General features: G+C 38.1%; 1 pseudogene; it reads left to right on the plus strand.

Annotated features, from left to right (window-relative positions):
- Window positions 1-16,745: 16,745 nt before the first annotated feature.
- Window positions 16,746-21,334, plus strand: LOC143557962 (vicilin-like seed storage protein At2g28490; annotated as a pseudogene).
- The last annotated feature ends 1,636 nt before the right edge of the window (window positions 21,335-22,970 follow it).

Consider the following 22,970-nt stretch of genomic DNA (forward strand, 5'->3'; position numbering starts at 1 on the left):
CAGAAACACTCGGTTGAGGATTTTTTCCATCTTCTTGTGGTTCAACCAAATGTTCTGTAGCAATGGGACCTTCCCATAGGTTGTCATAGAATGGAACAGCAACAGCTGGAACAGAAGTTGTGATGGTGTTATCAGAAGTTTCATTCGGACTTGGTTCAATCTGCACACTTGATGCATCAACCTCCATTGCAGAACCTTGATTGTCTTCTTCTGAGGGAGGTGTGGGGACCGATTCCACCACACTTGGCTCTGCAGGAGGCAGTTCTGCTTGATCTAGTTGAGCATTTTAGTTGTTGTCAGCTGACACGTATGAATCAGAATCTGAATCAGTCATGTCTTCAACAGCTTGCATTTTAGTGGTGTTGGCAGAGCGCTGCTAAACAAAAACCGGGGCTTGTTGATTAGCCACAGGTTGTACATTAAGTATAGGTGCAGCAGCAGCTATGTCAACATGTCCAAGATCTTTCAAAACAACATGCATCAGGATAGACTGATCATCATCAGGTTGAACAAGTGGAGAAACAACAATGGAAACCATTGGTGCGGCGGGTGTCATGTACATTCCACGAAACTGTTTGAACAATCCTTCATAATCAAACATCCAGTCCGAACCATTGTGTGCATTAGTAGGGTTTAACTCTTGCCATTCAATGTTGAAGGACTCCAATATTACTCTTGATTTCTTGTTATACACGTGATAAGCACTTTTATCAGCAGAATAACCAACAAAGGAGCACTCATCCGCCTTTTCAGCAAACTTGGAGGTTGTTCCAACATTTGTTTGGAGTATGGTACAGGGACATCCAAACGTTCTGAAGAAATTTACCCTTGGCTTCGTTCCATAGAAGACTTCATACGGAGTCTTGTTCAGTCTTTTGTTCAGAAGCACACGAGTCTGGGTAAAGCAAGAAGCGTTGATAGCTTCACCCTAGAAAACCAATGGTAGTTTGGAATATGAGAGCATTGTTCTAGCGGCTTCCTCCAAAGTACGATTTCTTCTCTCAGCCACCCCATTTTGTTCGGGAGTGTAAGGTGCGCTGAGTTAATGAACAATTCCCTTGTTTTGACAGAATTCATTCACCACCTTCTTGCAAAACTCTGTGTCGTTATCGCTTCTGATACACTTCACCTTCTTATCAATTTGATTCTCAACCAACACAATAAACCTGAGCAGAAACTGTGACGTCTCGTCCTTGTGCCCTAATAGAAATGTCCAACTGAAACGCGAAAAGTCATCAGTAATAACCAGACAATAGGCTTTTCGACCTATTACTATTGGTTGAACTGGACCGAAAAGATCCATGTGCAACAAGTGAAGAGTGGAATTGATAGAATTGACAAGCTTGGGCCTATGAGGGAGTTTGTGCTGTTTGCATTTAGAGCAAGATAAACATGTTTCAACACAGTGAAAAGATTTTACTGGCAAACCCCTCACATGGTCACCTTTAACCAACTTGTTCAAATTCTTAAATTTGACGTGACCCAACCGTCGATGCCATAAGGATGAATCGTTCTTAGAGGCCTTGGACATCAAGCAAGAAGCAGAACGCATGGAGTAGTTGCTTCTCATGTCCAGAATGTAGGCATCATTGTGCCTCGGAGTACGCATCATAATCCATTCTTCAGGGATTTTAAAACCTGGTTTCAGAATGAGACATTCATTTTCAGTAAATAGGGTTGAAAATTTCTTATCACAGATTTGAGAGACGCTGAGCAGGTTGTGGTTGAGCTGTTCCACCAGATTGACTTCATTGAATGTCAAAGTGCCATTCGAGACCTTCCCTTGTTTCGTTATCTCTCCTCCAATATCACCGGCAAAAGAAACGTGACCACCGTTGAATGGTTTGATGTCGAACAATAGCGACTCGTCTCCTGTCATGTGTCGAGTACAGCCACTGTCTAAGTACCAAATACTGTTGACAGGCCGTCCAGGCTGTCCCTGCACACACAAAGAACCAGTTAGTGGAGGGTTTCCCGAGACACTCTTGTCTCGGGAAAGTTAAACACAAAATCACCAAGTTTAATTTTATGATTTCTGAAAATATAATCCTTAGGTGAATCAGAATCTGAAGAGCAATCCCTCGAGGAACTTGAATTATGGTTTCCTCGGTTTTGGAAAAGTTTTCTGGATTGCCTCGTTTTGGTTTAGGCTTAACCACAAAATCTTCTTGATTAGCCTTTGAGAAAACCTTTGAAAGGTTCTTGGGCTTTTCAGCCTCAGACCCCTTTGCTAACCTCTTTCTTTCTCTTTGGGTTAGCCAAAATGGTTTCTTGGGTTTTTCGGTTCTTTTAGATCTTAAATTTGTCTCACTGGCTGAAGTGTAAGTTTGGTTAGGCATTTTCTTGGTTTGAGCATTATACCTAGGAAATGTCTAACCAAACTTACTGTTGAAGTCTCTTTGTTGTTTGTGCCAGTTCTTGCAATGTCTTGCAAGATGAGACGGATTTCCACAAATGAAGCAACATTTTCTTTGGTTGCATTTATAGATATCTTGCTCACTGAGATATGTGGGATGTGGTGATGTTGTTTGGTTAACATGTTGGTGACCTCTATCTGACTGATAATTGTAAGCATTTGAATGATGAGTTGCAAAATAATTTGATTGCCTAGGTTTCTGTCGAGAGTAATAAAAGGCATTATCAAATTGATCATAATATTGAGAATTATTGTTATAATTTATATTTTGAGAAAATGAAGTTTTCTTGGGTGCCACATATTTACATGAAGTGCTTTGTTTTTCATTTTCAAAACTAATTTTCTCTTTTATTAAGTTCTCAATTTTATTATCAGTTGATGAGCAGCTTTGACTAGTCTGTTCATTGACCTTGACTTCGACGGTTTCATCAAATACAATTTCGCATTCTGATTCAGAAAAGGAACATTTACTTTCGTTGCAAACATTTATACAACTGTCATCACTTGATGATTCACAAAATACATCCTTTGATCTAGACATTAAACTTCCTATCATTGATTCACACACTTTGTTACAAACAGGATTGTTAATTGATTTTGTTAGACCTATACAAGATTCAAAACATGGTTCTAACTCTCCCTTTGGTTTACAACCCTGGTTAACCTTCCCACCACTTACATCACCTGCTACACAAGACATGTTGATGTTAGACTTATCAGATGATGAAATTTGCGTTGTTTATGGAGAGGCAGCTGAAGCAAATTTCACTAGTTTTGGTAGTTTACCAATACCATAGGCCATCTCTTCATCAGGAGAAGTATTATAGCTAAAATGGGGTAGGCAAGTGTAATGATCATTCATTGGTGGAGGCAAGCTGAATAATCACAACCTAGTCCTGATTTAACTTTAGTACTTCTCTGAGCTCTAATAAGATCATCTAATTGTTCAGATGATGCTTCAAATCTTTCAACCTGTTTTTCCTTTTCTCGTTTATCAGAAAGATCAAGTTTCAATTTTTCAATCTCATCTTTTAGTTTATTTATTATGTCTTTATAATAGATGACATTGTGTTCTCCTTGAAATATTTTAAGTTTAAGATTTGCTACGTCATCGTGATGTGTTTTAATCTTTTCAACATATATCTTGTCAGCTTTTACATACTCAGCATTTAGTTGACGAAGTTTTGCATTTTCTTTCAAAACTTCGTCTTGAAGATATCTATAATATGTAACCTTATTTACGCAAGCTTGAGTGCATAGATTTCTTTTTACCTCATCAGATGGTGACTCATCAGAACTTGCAGCAGCAGATGAAGAAGCTTCATTGTTTGTGAGAGCCATGCCAGCCATGTTGAGAGGGTTCTGCAGCTCTTGAAAATGATCATCCCAATCCACACCAACTTGGACCTCCGATTGGGAGACAAGGGCCTTTGAGTTTGAGCTTGAGTGGCCCTTGTGTGGATAACCTCCAAGTCTTTGTGATGAGCTGCTTGGTTTCTGCACGTCATGCCTTTTTCCTGTAGCCTTGCTGTTCTCTTCCTCTGTCACCTCAGTCACACGAATATCATTTGCAGGTTTTGATGGATTTGTGCATTCTCGGGAGAAATGACCCATCTCACCACAATTGTAACATCACAGCTTCGACTTGTCAAACCCAATCCTTTTTCTGTCAGAATCATTGAAGCTATCTTTTCCGTACGTCTTCATGAAGTTTGTAGCTCTTTGCACCGCCATTGCCATTTGGTACTTGATATCCATCTTTTCAAGATCCTTTTGATTGATATCTCTTAAATCTCCATCTTCAAACTGTGGTGGCAATAGATTTCCTTGCATCAACTCTTCATGGCTTGACAGAAAAGCGTGAACTATTGTGATGTTGGAGTCATTCAACATGGGTAGAGCTTCACAGAAACTTGAAGGTTTGCTTGGTTGAGGTTTTGAAGATGAGGAAATCCCTTGAGCTTTTAAGGCTTGGGCAACGCACTGTCGACTGCCTTTTGAAACGAACTTATATTGGAAGAATCTGATTGATTACTGGTTGAGATGAATGCTGTTGGTTGTGAAGGTACACTTGGGGAGTACTTGGGTGTGGTCACTGGATACACATTCTGTTGAGCTTTGCTTATGAAAGCAGTTGGCATTGAGGAAGCAGAACTCACTCCAGCTTGATTCAGAGAACTTAGATGATTGTTCATTCTCATCTGCTCATCCATTTCAAATGACTTGATAGTGGATATCAGGTCAGTGTTTGACATCATATTTAGATTGGTAGTTCTCTTGATTGTGACTGTATTGGTACTCCAGCTGTATGGCAATGAAATCATTAACTTGCGGTTGACCTCAGCATTTGCAATGTTGACACTTGCAGCCCTAATTCTTACCATCAACTTTTGAAATCTCTTTACCAACTCCAAAACAGTTTCACCTTGACGATGATTAAACATATTGAACTCTTCCTTTAAAAGGGCCTTCTTGTTTTCCCTAATTTCGGCATTGCCCTCAACTTTTCAACAAGTGCTTCCCACAGACCCTTGGCACTTGTGTGTTCATGAAGAGTTTCAGTGATTTCATTTGAAAGGCAAACAGTCAATATTTGATAGGCTTTCTTATCTTGTGCCAACAGGTCCCTGTCTGCTTGATCATAGTTCTAGAGCTATAAGTTGTTCCCCAGCATCAGTGCGAGTCACGGGAACATGAGGACCTTGTTCAAAACATCTCATCAAATTAGTCTCAGTCAATGAGATATAATTCATAAATCTCCATTTGACTGCAAAGTTATCATCCAAGGTCATAAATTTTGGTGGCTTTGTAGGTGTTCCCACTTGGTTTTCCAACAACAGATACCCCTTCAACAGTTCAGAGTCCGTGCTTGTCATGATTTTAGAAGTTTCAAACACTTAGCAAACTTTAAACAGCTTAAAAATTCAACACGGGTAAGTTTTTCACGCGAAACACCTTTTCAAGCGAAGCGAAAAAGTGAAACCAAGCGAAGCAAAAAAGTTCAGCTAAGCGAAGAAAAAAAACTTCTGGTGAACAGTAATGCGAAGCGAAAATTTTCTATGCGAAGCGAAATGTGAACAATGAAGCGAAGCGAAAAAGTTATATGCGAAGGGGAAAAGTTTTTCAAGCGAAGGGAAAAGTTTCCAAGCAAAGCGAAAAAAGTTTTCAAGCAAAGCGAAAATTTTTCAAGCGAAGCGAAAAACTCTTTGATGCGAAAAAGTTCAGTTTTCTAGAAGTGATCTTTCTTGGAATCTGTACCACCTAACTCTCAGTACTAGGTCAAAGGTTGGTTCACTGATTTTCATGCCATGAGAAGCGAAAATTTTCACTGGTTAATTTCAGCACTTTTCAAACCCGCAAACACTAGCTTTAATGCTTTTATAACAAAAACTTTTGGATCTAGAACTTGAATATGAGCTATCTTTACCAAGAACACCTTCTAAGACATTTTATGAAGATTTTGTCGATTCTTTTTGTATTTTTCTTGTTTTTGTGGTGCTTGTGAACTTTTCTTGCAAGAACACTTGTTTTCTTCTTCTCAAGATCAAAACCCTAAGGTTGTGATCCAAAAACCCTCAACTAGTGAGCCGAAGCTCTGATACCAATTGTAGGTCCCTATTTGGTTGGATTTAACAACGTCTTTGGATCAACCTAACTTAGTGCTAGCGGAAATCACATTAAGCAACCAAGAGGTCTCGGATCTAGAGATTATGTTCGGTTGAGAGTAGAAAGAGAGAGCCGAGAGAAGGAAAGAAAGTGTGTAATGAGTTTTTGGCAAAAGGTTTTTTCTCTCATGGTATGCTCCCTATTTATAGGGAGGCATGCATGAGAAGCATGATTTATATTCACTAACGCTCAATGGGCTTCTTTACAATGGACCGTGGCCCAATACATACAAAATGACCAATCGGCCTCAAATACATAATCGAACCAATACAAAAGACTAAAACATACAAAACGGGACCTAACACCCTAACAAAAAAATTATATTGGCGTGCCCTATACAGACTAGCTAGTCATCGCTAGAGGCCTTATATTATCGACGGACATATGTTGTCGGGATAGGGTTCAGGGGTCAGGTAAATTTTCTTGTAATGATATTATTAACTTTTGTTATATTACTTATGTGAGCCGTACTTTCAAGCTTTTACATGTTGATTAAAGGGAAAGCCAGGATCAAGAAATAATCTCATAATTTAATTAAGGTTTGTATTAATTAGTTTTTTGTTATAATTATGAAAACACCTTATTTTACAAGCCTTTTGTCAACAATGCTTTTTTTATTTAACAGCGTATTTTTTTAATTGATATACTCTTTTATTAAAATAAAATATCCAATTACAATAGAGAGGCAGGTAAGCGGGCAACAAGCTGCATCGCTACCCCATTTTAAATAACAAAACTGATCCTACCGAAAACAAAGTTATCGTTTCTCGGCGCCATCGTTTGGTTACTGTGCAAGACCTGCTGAACTATTTTTTTATAAAGTGATATAATTATCTAAATATTGTTAATTTAAAATCTATTTATTTTTGTAATATAGTTATGTAATTATCTAAATATTGTGATTTTGTTCAAAAGAAAAAATCTAAATATTGTGATTGAATATATAGAATAATGCACAAGTAAAAGAAAATATAATCACAAGTTTTTTCTAAAGATGATAATAAAGGAAGAGTGAAGAGTCAGAAAATGTGTGTGATTGTATTCTTATTTAAGTGTAGTTATATACACCATGCATGCTATAAGTATTGGTACATTAACACCCTTCATTTATGTTTCTCACCACTTGGGTGAAAGACTTCAATCACACCTTTTACTGCATGATAAATGCATGGAAGGTGGGCCATTTTCATCAACCAAATTAGGGTTAAGAATGAAACTAAAATGGCTACAAATTGCAACATCATTGCTCACTTATTCCATATTTTCATATTTATCGCATATGATTCTTCAATAAATTTCTATATGTATGATTAATAACTTCATGGTCAAATATACAATACTTTGTAATTATTGCTAAACAATAATAAGTTGAAACTAGAGTTTAAAAAATTTATATACCTAATAAAATCACGAGAATTATTATTTGAAGTATGTTTATGTTAAGATGATTATATCTTTCATTACCACAAATTACTGTAGTTTGAAACGCCTTGTGTCGTCATAAATACGTAGGAAACTGCAGTTTGCATACATTTGTCATAAACATAGAAAGATCTTAAATATATATGTTGTATTCGGTTTATGTTCTTGTGCTTGTATAAATGAAGAAAAAACATAACCATCTCACGGATGACGTCAACGTTGCTATTAAAATCCGCATCGGTTGGGCCATGGATCACAGAAACACTTAACCAATGTTCTGCTTCCCTGGTTGAGCTTATCATGCAATATCTAAATATTGTTAGTCTCGTCACGGTGAACACATGAGGGTTTCGTTATAACCAGCATCGAACATGAGAATAAGTATCGGATGCGAGATAAACGATTATGCAACTAAATGTTTCAGATGATAAGTTGTTGAGAGAATTGAATGCCTTCTTCTCATAGAGAAAAGAGACTTAACGAAAAAGTTTATGAATAAATTACAACGACTTAACCTACACGAACCGTAAATTTAAGATTTAGAAATAAATAGGTTTCAATTGCAACTGCAAAAGATGTTCACTCTAATTTTAGATAATGAGAGAATCAAACAAAAGAAAGACAAATGTTGACATGAGTGACATGATGAGAGAGAGAAAAGCCTAAAAGAAAGGTAGCTAGTGGGCAAGGCTTTTATTCTTTTTATGCTTGTTTGGGCTTTCAGGAATGTATATACAAAATTAAATAAATTTTGTGAAAAGATTGAAAATGAAGGGTTCTGAGAGAATGTGAAGGAGAATACCAGGGGTGTTGTGTGGTGGTCTTCTTTATTACAATATTACTCACTATCATCATTATTGTTTTCCTACTTTTTTTTAACATCTAGTAGCTATAGTCTAGTGGAGTAGGACCACATAAGATTCCATAGAATGTTAAGACTTAAGACTATCCACCTAACAAAAACGTATAAAAACACTTGGAACAACAAAAACACTTAGAACATGTAGTATATCTCATGGAGCACCATTGGTGGTGTTAAGGTGACACAAATGGTGTTATTGAAACACTGCGCCTCTACCTCCCATGCCATTAGTGGCGTAGTCTCAATGAGTAGCTCACGCACACCATTCCAATCCACACCCAATTAAAATTTTTTTCTTTTTTTTTTCTATTTCCTCTTGTATTTAAATAATATAAATAAATGAAAAGGTGGAGAAACGAGTATAACGTGATGTCACTTCCATTTTGATGGGGTGGTAAGATGAATAATATGAGGTCAAGAGTTCAATCCATGTTAAGTATAAAAAAAACATATGTTGAATGATGGGGTTGAAGAGTGGAGAACAAGCTGACATGACAAATAGTCAAAAGTGGTGAAAAGTGAAGTATAACACATAGTGTTACCAACACATTCAGTCATTTACCATGCATTTCAGAGTTTCACTAAACTTTTAAAACAATTTTCTCTCAATAATGCGTATTTGGTTAGGTTACATGATGGCAACAATAAACCTACTGTGTCCATCTAATACATGTGAGTTGTGAGTTGGTTCAAGTATTTAACCAATTACATTTTCTATTAGATGTCTCTCTTTGTATTTTCTCTTCATCTTTGAAGGTGCCAATAGTTCATCTTTGAAGGTGCCAATAGTATTATGTTTCATGTTTCATAATCCAAACACATTTAAAATCATATAATCGTAACATCCCGTGTAACCTATGTCTTAATAGGTTGGCATGCTGTTAATGAGCTATCATCAAGTTGTAAACGATTTAAACGAGTTGTAATAAAGTTATAACAACCTGTTAAAAAGGATTGTAAACGAGTTGGCACGTTGAACTTAAGCTTATATTCTGAAAACGTCAAAGATATATATAATCTTTAAGTTCAATGCGCCAACTCTTTTTCAATCCTTATTAACAGGTTTTTACAACTTTATTACACCTCGTTTACAACTTGATGGCAACTCCTTAATAGCATGCCAACCCGGTTAGACATAGGCTACATTGGACGTGTTACGTTTATATGGTTTTAATTTTTAAATGTGCTTGAGTTATGATAAACACATTACAACATGAAACATAACCTAACCATTTTGAACCTTTTGTAGTGTAATAAACCACAAACATACAAACCAAAGTTTGTGAATAATAATTTTAAAAAAAAATACCATGAAGTATTTGAGGCAAGACGTGTGCACTGTGGTCACGTGTGGGCCGCACGTGAGTACAAAAGATGAGTAGAAACGAATCCTTGGAATGAGGAACCTCAAAACTTTATTTTTATAAAGAAAAGTGTTCATATGGATTGATGTTTTCTTTTACAAATTGTCAGTCATTTTACAAATTATGTTTTCCTCAGTATACATAATAAATTATTAAAACTGGTACATCATCTTCCACATAGCCTTTTGCTTTGATTCCTTGCTTTAATTTTTTATTGGTAAAATACATATTTTTGGGTATAAAATAAATACCAACAAAAACATTAAAAACTTTTCTGGAATCCTAGGTTGCTTCTCATTTTTTCCACAATGATTAAAACCCACCAAATAAGGTGCAACAAGATTTCATTAAAAGAAATAAATTTTTTTCTATATATATACTTTCAAGGATTTCTTTGTGTTTTTAAGGCAAGACGATGTTTTTTAGGATCAATAAGTAATGGGCGACTTATTTGTTCAACCAAACTTGCCGGGATGGCCTGTTGTTCGCCAAACTCATCTAGGACGACGTGCTTGGGGTCAACTGGCATTATTTGATTGAAGGACAAACATGTCGGGTTAGTAGGAAAAACGACGACGACGATGTGTTTGAAAAGGACATTTCTGAAACTCTTGATTTGTTAGAGCATAACCGGAATCTCACAATATAAAATGGGCGTTTTGAGAATGTCATGCATAAATATAACTTTTTTTCTACTTATACGCGGAAAAAAAAATCATATATGTACCTTTTTGATATATCTACTTTATTTTCATATATTTATTTTATGATCATATCCAATAAACTTTCTAACTGTACATGAGAAGGAAGTTGATACATGTATTTCATGACTATGCAAGTAAACATTTGGCTCGACCTATGGGCTTAAATGTTTGCATTCGTATTTCATATCACTCCTCCTGAGACAATTAATATTATACATTATCAATATTATACTATCACGTAATGATGGCTTGGTTCCCCGTGCTAAATCGTACATATGGTGGCCAATTTAACAACCAACTAATTAATGTCTCATTACAATCAGTACATGGTTGTTTATTCTTTTTCATTAGCAACTCACCGAGTCTCTACTGAGTTAATGGCCCCGTTAGAATGAAGCCTGTATTTATATAGCCATGTCAATCTAACTACAATAACACCTGATTGTCTGGACAAAAATTGAGATTCCATTAGGGAGAGGGAGGGTTGGTGGGTAAGATATTCAATAATGATGTCTAATCGCCACCTGGGGCTGTAGTATGTTCCAAGGGTTGGGTTGTTCGCCCATTAAAGCGGTACGTGAGCTGGGTTCAGAACGTCGTGAGACAGTTCGGTCCATATCTGTAAGGCCCCGTTACCGGTAGCCCTACTTTCGTGTTGGATTTACTCATAAACACAGTTCTAAATATCAGAGTTAATTAAAACATTTACGCGGAATATAAAACTTTCATAAAACTTTACATAATTCATAACTTGTCTCAAAACATCCTTTGTCTTTCAACATTAAAGCATTAAATTAAAACATCATAAGTCTTCAGATGCCAGATTCTTGTTCAGTGCCATGTGTCTCCTCAAGCGAGCTGCCTCATCCTACTCACCTGCGTGCATACTAAAAGTCAGCTACGCTGAGTGAGTTCTAGATAATCACATAATCATACCATTCACATAACATTATATTCTTTCATTCATACTTTCTTACATTCATACTTTCTTACTTTCTTTTGTATTAACTTACTTTCATATCTTATGTTATAAAGAGCATTACGCCCTACATTCCTCGAGTATTATTAGGGCTCGGTACCCTCTTTCCTCGAGTATTATTAGGGCTCGGTACCCTTCTTCCTCGAATATTAGTAGGGTTCGGTTCCCTAGTTCTCGAATATTAGTAGGGTTCGATTCCCTCTTCGTTACCATACAACCATACATTATCATTTCTTTCTTCTATTATCTCTATGATGTTCATACACATAAACATACATAACATACTTACCTTATACATATCGTTACAACCTGACAGTACGTGCAATATCCGAAGATCGTTCACGTACCATCAAGCAATCATTCATACATTTCACATTATCCACATAAGGCATACACTTATCTCTTAGGATAAGTGTATTAACGAGCATGTTGAGTATGCACACAGCCCCGAAAACATAACACATAAATGGGGCTAGAAACTCACCTGAACACGGTTACGTTCTCCGTTGATCGTAATCCCTTTCTTCAGTTGTGCACGGCTGACTGTATAACAAGTTTTACGCTTTTACGCTTTTACAATACCCAGTAAAATCCCACCGACAGCAGAGCTATAGGTAGGGTCTGGGGAGGGTGGGATGTAGGCACACCGTACCTCTATCCAAAGGAATAAAGAGGTGGCTTCCAGAGAGACCCTCGGCTCTAAGAACATATCAATAAAGAGGTGGCTTCCAGAGAGACCCTCGGCTGTATAACAAGTATACATATCAATTTAACTATCACTACTTATAACATCTTTCTAGTCTTAATTACTACCCACAACGAACGGGGGTCCGGGGGCAGCGCCCCTGGCAGCGGGGTCTAGGGGCGGCAGCCCCTAGCAGGGTCCAAGGGGCAGAGCCCCTGGCTGGGGTCGAGCTGCCAGGTCAGCTTGGAAAAATTTTATTTCCATTAACTGTCTTAACACATTTTTCATTAGATTTTTAATTTATTTTCTAATCGAACTTGACTTTAGGCGAAGTTAACCTTAGGCGAACTTAGCTTTAGGCGAAGTTACCAGCTAGGCGAACTTAGCTTTACAGCGAAGTTGCCATCAGGCGAACTTGGCTTCAGGCGAAGTTGTCATCAGGCGAACTTGGCCTCAGGCGAAGTTACCAGTTAGGCGAACTTAACTTTACAGCGAAGTTGCCATCAGGCGAACTTGTCATCAGGCGAACTTAAACCTCAGGCGAACTTGTCATCAGGCGAACTTAGCTTGCAGGCGAAGTTCATCAGGCGAACTTAGCTTGCAGGCGAAGTTCATCGCTTGAAGGCGAAGTTGCCCAGATGAAGGCGAAGTTGCCCAGACAGGCTGTTGTTTGGTTTCTGTCCAACATTTCGAGCCATTTTAACACCCCCGCTACGGTTCAATATCACCCACTATGCTTCCCGACCATTTCCGGTCACTTAACACTAAAAAGCTTGGATCTTTAAACTTCAAAGTTCAAGAATCTTACCTTTTTGTGCTTGTTGGATCTTGTTTCCTTGCTTAATCACAACCAACCGCTCTCTCTTCTCTCTCGGATCTTGGTCTCTCTCTCTACGGCTCTTGGCCTCTCTCTCTCTCCTCGGATCTCGGCCGCCGGTCGGCTTGTGTATGGGGTGTGTGTGTGTGTGAAGGAATAGATGTAAATGAAGATATTTTTGGGTTTAGGGGATATTTATATCCCTTAAATCCCATTCTCATTTAACCCATCTCAATTAATCCAAGTCCCTGATCCGCTCCTACCCGATATTAATAATTAAAAACGCGAAATCACTAACATAACTTTCTTTATTCAACATTATAAATTTTAGGATGTTACAATATCCGGTGTGGGCGTTAGAGCATTGAGAGGACATTTCCCTAGTACGAGAGGACCGGGAAGGACGCACCTCTGGTGTACCAGTTATCGTGCCCACGGTAAACGCTGGGTAGCCAAGTGCGGAGCGGATAACTGCTGAAAGCATCTAAGTAGTAAGCCCACCCCAAGATGAATGCTCTCTTATTCCGACTTCCCCAGAGCCTCCGGTAGCACAGCCGAGACAGCGACGGGTTCTCTGCCCCTGCGGGGATGGAGCGACAGAAGTTTTGAGAATTCAAGAGAAGGTCACGGCGAGACGAGCCGTTTATCATTACGATAGGTGTCAAGTGGAAGTGCAGTGATGTAAAAATACTAATCATTTGGAAGATGGAGTTCACATTAGGGATCTTTTAAAAGAATAGTCGTGTCCGGCAATAGCACATAGGTTTGGGAAGATATTTGGTTTGACAAATTCTCTTTTTAAATATAAGTTTCTAGCCCTAGAAACTATTGAGGAAATTAAGTCGAACTTGTTCATTGATCATGGAGGATGTATTCTCTAAACCGGTTGATTGGTGTAGGTTTCCTAATACATGTTTGTGTTAAAAATTTTGACTTTATCAATGGACCGCCACTCCGTTGGTGACAGATTAGATGGTTTTAATTTTCGGGTATTCTTAATGCTTTAATTTTTATTGCGTATTCACAAAAATACACAGAAATAATTAGTCTAGTGATTTTCTTTTAACTTTTGGGTCAAACCAAATGACTTAATGGCTAACTAGTACACATACAAAACAAATCTTTTGACCCCAAATTGACATGCTGACTGTTGTGTTCTTTTCTTTTGTTCACTTGCTTATTCAACTCACTTTATTATTTAACCAATGCCAATTATATCAAAGGGTAACCAACTCCACTATAGTATTTTCTCACTCATAAAAGCATAGTATACCTTTCTTCTTTTTTTCTATTTTAGGCTACTTGCAAGTAGTAAATCATATTACCATTTTTGATAATTCTTAAAGCCTCTTATGTTGAATAGATTCTTTCTAAAAGTTTCTAATATAATTTAAGAAATTGTATTGCATTTTTTTTCGATATATGAGTTGTAAGTAGAAACCGATGAGAGAGTTAATAAAAAGTTCTGCATATTGTTGATTGTGTGTAGCGGGAGAGAGAAATATGGTGGATGATTGCATAAATATCTTATATATCATATATCACATTTTCAACAATAAGTAAAGTGTCTTTACGGTTTCGTAAAGTTCTTTAGATAAAACTTGCTATGTAATGTTCTGAGTCCATAATTAAAAAAAAAAGTTGAAGGCAACATAGAAATATCACTGAAACCCTAAAATGTCAAATAATTATGTTTAGTTGTGCGGAGATTTATATGAGCATCACCTGAAAGCATTGCATCACACATGACATTATCGGTCTAAATGACGGTGATGGTTGAACACATTTTAAGGCTACCTCTATTAGAGGTGTAATTGCGTAAATCATGTCAGGTTGGCGGGTTTCGGATTGGTGGGATGAACTCTTCAACCCTAACCCGAACCAAATACTTCTACATGTTGTATTTGGGTCGATCCCCTTAAAATCGTGTCATGTTTTGGGTCGACCCTCTTAAAATCGTGTCATGTTTCGGGTCAACCCATTTTATTTGCTCATGTTCTAGATTCTTGATCCCGGCTAGGGTTCATGCCCCTGTCTCGTCTCCAGTTAGATGATGTTTAAAATTTGATTTGTTACAAGTTGGTTATGATTAACATCTATATTCCAACTTTTGTTATCGGTGTTATCATTACGGTTTATTTGTATGTGGTTAATTTGTAGGCCCAAGTTATGTTCTTCGAAGAAATCTATTTTATTTCTTGTATATATTGGAGTTCCTCTCAATTTTAATCACAACATTCAAGTATTATTTTTCATTCATTTTTACAATGAATATGGTGTGAAGAGAATTTTCATACTAAAACCAAATTAGAGTCTTTAGATCCTTCAATATAGGAACCATGCAACCTTACAAGGTTACAATGTTGGACAGGTAAAACTAGAGGTGCACAAACCGAGTATTTTTTAGGAACAAAAACCGGTTTCAGGTATGGTCAACAAAAGTCAAAACCGGGTCGGGTAGGAACCGCATCTGGGTATATAGTCGGGTATTTGACTGAGTTTTGACCAAGTTTTCTAAGTTTTTTGGGGTTTCGGGTGGGTTTGGACCGGGTAAAGGTGGAACCAGTAGCGGGTCCGGTTTCAGGTATATGTTTGGGGAGAAACCCAATACTAGGTCGTACCAGAGGTCGGGTACTAATAAGAACCGACTCCGGGTCAGGTCCGAAACCAGATAGTTTGTGCACCTCTAGGTGAAACTTGACTTCTTTTTTGGGTGGGCTGGTTTAAACCCCAAAGATGAAAAATGGGCCCTTTTTTATTTGGTTTTAATTTATGGGTCCTCAATTGTAAATAAGTTAAAAAGAATTTAGAAGGCCAAAAGCCCAGTAGCTTGGCAATTTCAGAAGACCAATAACCACACAAGCAGCCCAACCAACAAGCCCAAGTTTGTAGAAAACATTAAAAAGATAACTAAATAAATAAATCTGTTATAAAATTGAATTTATTTTTATCACTAAGGCAATTAAGGGTAGTTGCTACATATTTGACAGTAGCAAATACACGTTTCTTAGTGTGGGATCTAGTTTGACGGTAGGGGTGTGCACGGTATTGTTTGGGTTAGTTTTGAGATAAAACCAAAACCAACTAAAAACAAACCTTTGATTCTTGGATTTTTGAAGCCGTTTAGTTCTGATTTTTCGGTTTTTGTCATTTGAGTTTGAAAATTTTGAACCGAAAAAAATAAGTTGAACCCAAAATGTTTATACTTTACAAATTTATTTAACTATTATTATTGTTATTATATACATATGTTAATTCAAACCCACTAGAATAATATTTTTTTACTGTTTCGATTTAGGTATTCATTTCTATGATCCGAGTTAGCATGGCACAACGTGCGTCCATGGTTCTGCATTCTTACATCAATTTATTTTTGCTTAGCAGTCTCGCAACAACGCAAAAGTTTTTATCTGATCGTCGTATCTCATGTTGATTTTATATGATTATATTTTTGAAACATAACTAACTTTTATGGAAACAAAATTAGTTTATACAAAAGTGTTAAGTTTATATAAAACTATATTTCAACTTAACTAAAAATTTAGAGTTTAAAAGAAATCACAAAAATTAAAATAATAAAATAAGCATAGTCATATTCTGAAGAACATTTTAGAAATGGTGCAAAAGATAGTCATGGTTTGGTGCATGAAATTAGTGACATGTGTGCTACCAACATATTATTAACATCTATAGTAAATGTGTTGATGCTAATCAAATGCCACCCATGCAAAACATTTATTGCATAACTGCCACGTGTCCCACCTCAACTCACCTACTTAAACTACTAATACACTCTTCCACCAAGTCAATCCACTCTAAACATAGCAAACATGTTATCCAAATGTATGTTCAAATGTATGTTTATCCTACTAGCCCTAGCGGTGGCCACCAGTACAACCAGTGTATTGGTGGCCGCCAGTAATGACAGACAGGGAAGCAAAGTCTTTCCGTTTGAAGGTCACGACCGTGACCATGGTTGGGTCACTAGTGAAAGTGACCAAGACAGACGGGCGAGCAAAGTCTTCCCGCCTGAAGAAAAGGGTGAAAAAGGTTATTATCGTCCTGGTTACAGTCCTGACCCTGGTCATGGTCAGGGTCAGGACCCTAACAAACGGGCGAGCAAAGTGTTCCCGCCCGAGGAACAATATGAGCATGGTGAAGGGGGGTATTTTCCTCCTGGGGAAGAGTATGGTCCCAGAGGTGGTGCTGGTGGTAATGGTGGTGCTGGTGGTAGTGGTGGTAGTTTGCCTGGCGGCGATGGGCAACGGGTTGGACGGAGAAACGAAGGTATATATTGTCGGATTTTAAGCGCGTGGTGAAGACGGACGCCGGAGGGATGAGGGTGGTGAGGGGTGTTGGTGGGAAGTATAGAGTCCCATGCATATTGGGTTCATTACTATGGAACCTAATAGCATGTTCATCCCACAATATCTTGATTCTAGTTTAATCTTCTTTGTTGAAACAGGTATTATCAATTTAATTATCATAACCAATATTGTACATTTTACTTTTTCCATATTTACTTAAATGTATTATTCACACCATGTTATTTTGTAACATTTGAATTTTTCATGGCAACCAATATTATTTGTTAGAAGGGTTTAAATTTAGGGGTTGTTGGGTCCAACCCGACCTGAGCCCGGATATAGCTTAAGACAATTAAGCCCAAACACGACCCCGTGTTCACATATTCACGGGTTGACCCGAACCCAAAACAACACATTTAAGCCCAAACACCACCCCATATTCACATATTATAATTACGTGTTAACCCGAACGATTCACGGGTTGACCCGAACACAACACAACACATTTAAGCCCACTTAACACATATAAGCCCAAACACCACCCCATATTCACATATTATAATTACGTGTTAACCCGAACGATTCACGGGTTGACCCGAACACAACACAACACATTTAAGCCCACTTAACACATATAAGCCCAAACACCACCCCATATTCACATATTATATTTACTTGTTGACCCGAACACAACACAGATTTGTTTGACTCAAAAACTTTTGGTTTTTTTATTACTTAACTAATAAATTAAATTATATTTTATATAAAAATGTATTCTTTTTATAAAGGAGTTGCATTGTGATTATAAAGCATTATGTCAATTTCCTTTTTAGTTTTTGGTTTTAAATTTTTACCATAACATACCCAACAAATTTAGTTTATTACATGAAACAAAAATTATTAGTTTTTTATTGTTTTCACATATTAATATTGGACTTCACATTTTTATAAAAAAAATATTTATATTTTTATAAAAGAGTTGCATTCTAATTATAAAATATTATGTCAATTTCCTTTTTAGTTTTAAATTTTTATTGTAAGATACCCAACAAATTTAATTTATAACATGAAATTTAATAAAAACAAAATAAAAACCATAAGATACCATTAAAAAATATATTGGTTTAAACGGATAATCCGTGAACACCCGGTCCTGGTGTTCCTAGGCCGTTTAGTTAAACTGGTTTACACGGCGACCAACAAACCCACTCCTTTAGTTAAAAGGGCCCACGAACCAACCCATTTAGTTAAACGGGTGTGCAGGTTCGACCTGAACACGTTTATACCAAACCGAAACCCATGAATTTCATATTTACGTTCGTCTTGGTTTTTCGTGTCCTGTTAGAAATTCACACCCCTAGTTTAACATGTAGGTGAGGCGAGAATCGGATCGATCTACAACGACAACCTTGTCGAAAAAGATCTTAAATCCGGAGATTTGTACCGAATCCAAGCGGGTTCACCGTTCTATATCATTAACACCGCTCAGGGTCAAAGGTTACAAATCATCACTAGCATCGACACGGCCGAAAGCATCGACTGGGAATCATTCGAGGTAGTTAAATCTTCAAATCTCCTATAGCCATCACTGTTTACAGTTTATACATATTATTAACTAATTTATTACTTTGGTTTGTAGTCATTTTCGCTCACCGGAGGAGCATACCCGAGGTCGGTGCTTGCCGGGTTCGATCTACAGACTCCCGACAGCGCTCAATGTAACTAATTCGTAACCGTTATAACCACCACAGCTAGTTAGGGGTGTGCAAGAAACCAAAATAACCGAACAGAAACATAACAGCTAGTTAGGGGTGTGCAAGAAACCAAAATAACCGAACAGAAACAAACACCGACCACAGCTAGTTTGGTTGATGCTTTTGTAAAAACTGAATTAACGGTTCGGTTTTAGTTTTGCAGGTAACAAAAACCGAAAAATCTGAACTGAACAGAATTTCTAAATTTTTATTTTTTTAGTTTCTATAACAAAAACAAAAACCGAAAAATCTGAACAAAATTTCTAAATTTGTATTTTTCTTAGTTTTTATAACAAAAACCGAAAAATCCGAACCCAACAGAATTTCTAGATTTTTATTTTTTAGTTTTTACTTTTAAGTAATAATTTATGTTAATTTAATATATATACTTAACTCAAATATTTTTGGCTAAGTATATATAATAGTCTATTTGTTAATAATTAACAAAATTATTTCTACCTAGATTCATTATTTTCGACAAACTTTCTTTTAGGCCTAAAATTTTCAAGTTTGATTTTCAAGGCTCAACGGTAAAAGCCGAAACCGAACAGAAAACCGAAAAAACCGAAACCAAAACGTAAACCGAAACCGAACGGTTTTAAAATTCCGAAAACCGAGGTTTGGTTTTTGGTTCGGTTATAGCCCAAAACCGCATCGAACCGCACCACGCACACCCTACAGCTAGTTAAACTAGCTCTTGTTTGGGTTTATACATTGTGATGTTATTTTATATATAGGTTTCGACCGAAGTGGTTGGTGAGTTGCTAACCGCCCGACAAGACTGTGCGATAGTGTTCTTGAACCCAGACAGTCAACCGAGCATGTGGACGCGGTTCTTGGAGCAAGGGAAGCATGAGAGGAAGACTCAAATGAAAATTGCCAATGTAGGACCGAAGACCGGTAAGAAAGCGAAAACGCAGTCGTGGTCGTTGAGGAATCAGTTGGTTTCCTTATTTGGAAAGGTTAAGGGTAAGGATGACGATGACTTGGGTTCGTATAATATCTACGGTGATAAGGAGGCTCATTTTCGAAACGATTATGGTTGGAGTGTTGAAGTCAACTGTGACGATTTTAAAGAGCTTAAGTTGTCAGACTTTGCGGTCTATCTCGTCAATCTAACCGCGGTAAACAACCTATATTATACTTATATAGTTGAATTTAGACGGTTAATTTTGCACGGATGCGTTAACAGAGCTCGAATGGGGGCCGGGGTTGAACGAGCTAGAATTGGGCCGGGCTAGAACAAGCATGGATCAAGCCGGGCCCGAACAAGCATGAATCAAACTGGGCCCTAATGGCCTCGAAACGGGCTGGGCCCGAGCGACCTCGAACAAGGCCGGGCCCGAACGACCTCAAGTTCAAGCCTAAATCAATAAGCATGCCCTAGGCCAAGCTCACTTGTTGGACTCGATCCAGCTTGAGAGTTACTAATCTGTTATGTTAAACGAGCTAGAATCGAGTTGAGCTTAAACGAGCTCGAGTCTAAATCAATAAATGAGTCCTAGTTCGAGCTTCACTTATCGGCTTCGAACTAGCTTGCGGAAATATTATATTTTGTGTTTATTATCTAATGTTTAAATACATATTTTTGTAACAGTTATAAAATATAAAATTAAGATATATTAAGATATGAATAAAATGAATCATATACAACTTTTTATATATATAAAACTAAAATTAAAACTAAAAAGAAGTTATATATATATATATATATATATATAATGTAATTAAAAGTTAAAACTAAAAAGAAGATCAGCAATTTATACAAATGCGGGTTGAGACCCAGCTTTCGTAAGCTAAACCAGCCGAGCTTGAGCCTTGGCTCGGGTAGGCTCTGAGCCCTAGATGCTAAAAAGAACCTTCATGTTAAAACCATTACAGGGAGCGATGATGGCGCCACACATTAACCCAACAGCGACCGAATACGGTGTGGTCCTAAGAGTGACTGGGAACATACAAGTCGTGTATCCAAACGGGACCTTGGCAATGGACGCACAAGTGACTGAAGGCGACGTGTTTTGGATCCCGCGTTACTTCCCATTCAGTCAAGTAGCATCCCGGTCAGGCCCGTTTGTGTTCTTCGGGTTCACAACATCCACCCGCGACAACAGGCCGCAGTTCTTGGCGGGCCAAGGGTCGGTTTTCCAGACCATGATGGGCCCAGGGTTTGCAGCTGCGATCGGGTTGAGTGAAGATACGGTGTCGAAGATTTTTAATGCTCAGCCTCATTCGACTATCTTCCCATCAGCTTCGGCTGCGCCGGGTGGTGGCGGTGGGGAGATACCTGAGGGCGAAGGTCAGTGTGATCCGGGTTACGACAGTGGGGCTAAAATAAAGATGGTGAATAGCTTTGTGTAATGTGTAAGAGGGTGTTTTGAGAGTTGTATGTTTTGTGTTGTTTTGTGTTATGAGGTTACTTGGGAGTTTGCTTTTGTTGTAGTAAATAATGATGGTTGTTGTGGATGGTTTTAACCTTTTTAACTGTTAACATGTACCAATAGCAGTAATAATGTCAATTAGGGAGTTGTCATGAGATTTCAACTTATTTTAACATTACTATTACAGCTTATATGGGTCGTATGAAACTTTTGTAGGTCATTTACAAGTTCATGCATAGCTTATTTAACATCATTATTATTGGACACTAGTTGGGAGCTAAAGCCACCTCAGCGCGTGTGCACTGTGCCCAGGCGGTAAAGGGCTTTTTGTTAGCCAGTTAACGGGACGTCGTTGGGGGGTTAATGGGGACACTGTAGCGGACATTAAGGTTAAGGCCCGGCCAGTAAAGGGGCTTTTGTGGAGAGAGGAGGGGCATTGTTAGCCGGTTAGCAGGACATCATGTCGGGGCGTTAAGCATTGGGGGGGTTAGTGGGACACTGCAGCGGACGACATCATGTCGGGGCGTTAAGCATTGGGGGGGTTAGTGGGACACTGCAGCGGACGTTAAGGCCCGACTGTGGAGAAGGAGAAACAGACGGGGCATCGTGCCGGGGGTGGGACACTGGCAATGTCCGGGGGCGTGAGGGACCCTGCGACAGACGTCAAGGCCCTGCCGGTAAAAGGGCTTTTGTAGAGAAGAGGAGAAAATGACGGGTTTCAAAACCAACAAAAAACTTTGGGGCTTTATTGTTAGTTAAACTCAACACGGAAATAAAACTCAGACGGGGCATCGTGCCGGGGGTGGGACACTGGCAATGTCCGGGGGCGTGAGGGACCCTGCGACAGACGTCAAGGCCCTGCCGGTAAAAGGGCTTTTGTAGAGAAGAGAAAATGACGGGTTTCAAAACCAACAAAAAACTTTGGGGCTTTATTGTTAGTTAAACTCAACACGGAAATAAAACTCACTGCTTACATGGCAGTGGCGTGATAAGTTCAACCTCAGTGCTGACTAGCAAGTTTTACAAGCTTAACAAGGAGCCTTACAACCTATATGGGTTATATTCGAGTTCATAACTCAACATCAATGAATTAAAGTATTCGAATAATTTCAACCCGAGTAAATAGGTATTTGAGTTCATCAATTTCAACCCAAGATGATACTAGATCTGATACAACTGAGTGGGGGACTTTGATATGCTCTTGCTCCCGGCAAATATGCTGGGCAAGATAGTGAAAAAGGTGGACCGCCATTTAAGAGAGATCACGGAGGCTCAAACTTTTTGCTAGCTTTCAAACATGGGCCAAAGAAAATAGGAAGGTCAAACAAAGTCACGGTCAAAGCAAAAAAAATATACCAAAAAGGATTCACTTTCAACAAAACCAAGCATTACCAGGAAGGGAACCCGTTCCGAATTTCATCATCAAAGCCAAGCAGGACTGTTTGCCAGGATGTGTTAGGTTTTCAGCCAGAATTTCACCAGTTTTGGCCAGGTACACCTTTAAACGTTCAAGTTAAACGTTCAGACCAAAAACGAACATCATTAAACGTTCTAGTTAAAACATGCTGACAAAAAACAAACACCTTTAAACGTTCAAGTTTAGAAGTTCAGAACAA

Source organism: Bidens hawaiensis, unplaced genomic scaffold (genome assembly GCF_021521415.1).
Source record: "Bidens hawaiensis isolate Kalapana, Puna unplaced genomic scaffold, B.hawaiensis_p1.1 tig00019292_1, whole genome shotgun sequence".
NCBI classification, from domain to species: domain Eukaryota; kingdom Viridiplantae; phylum Streptophyta; class Magnoliopsida; order Asterales; family Asteraceae; genus Bidens; species Bidens hawaiensis.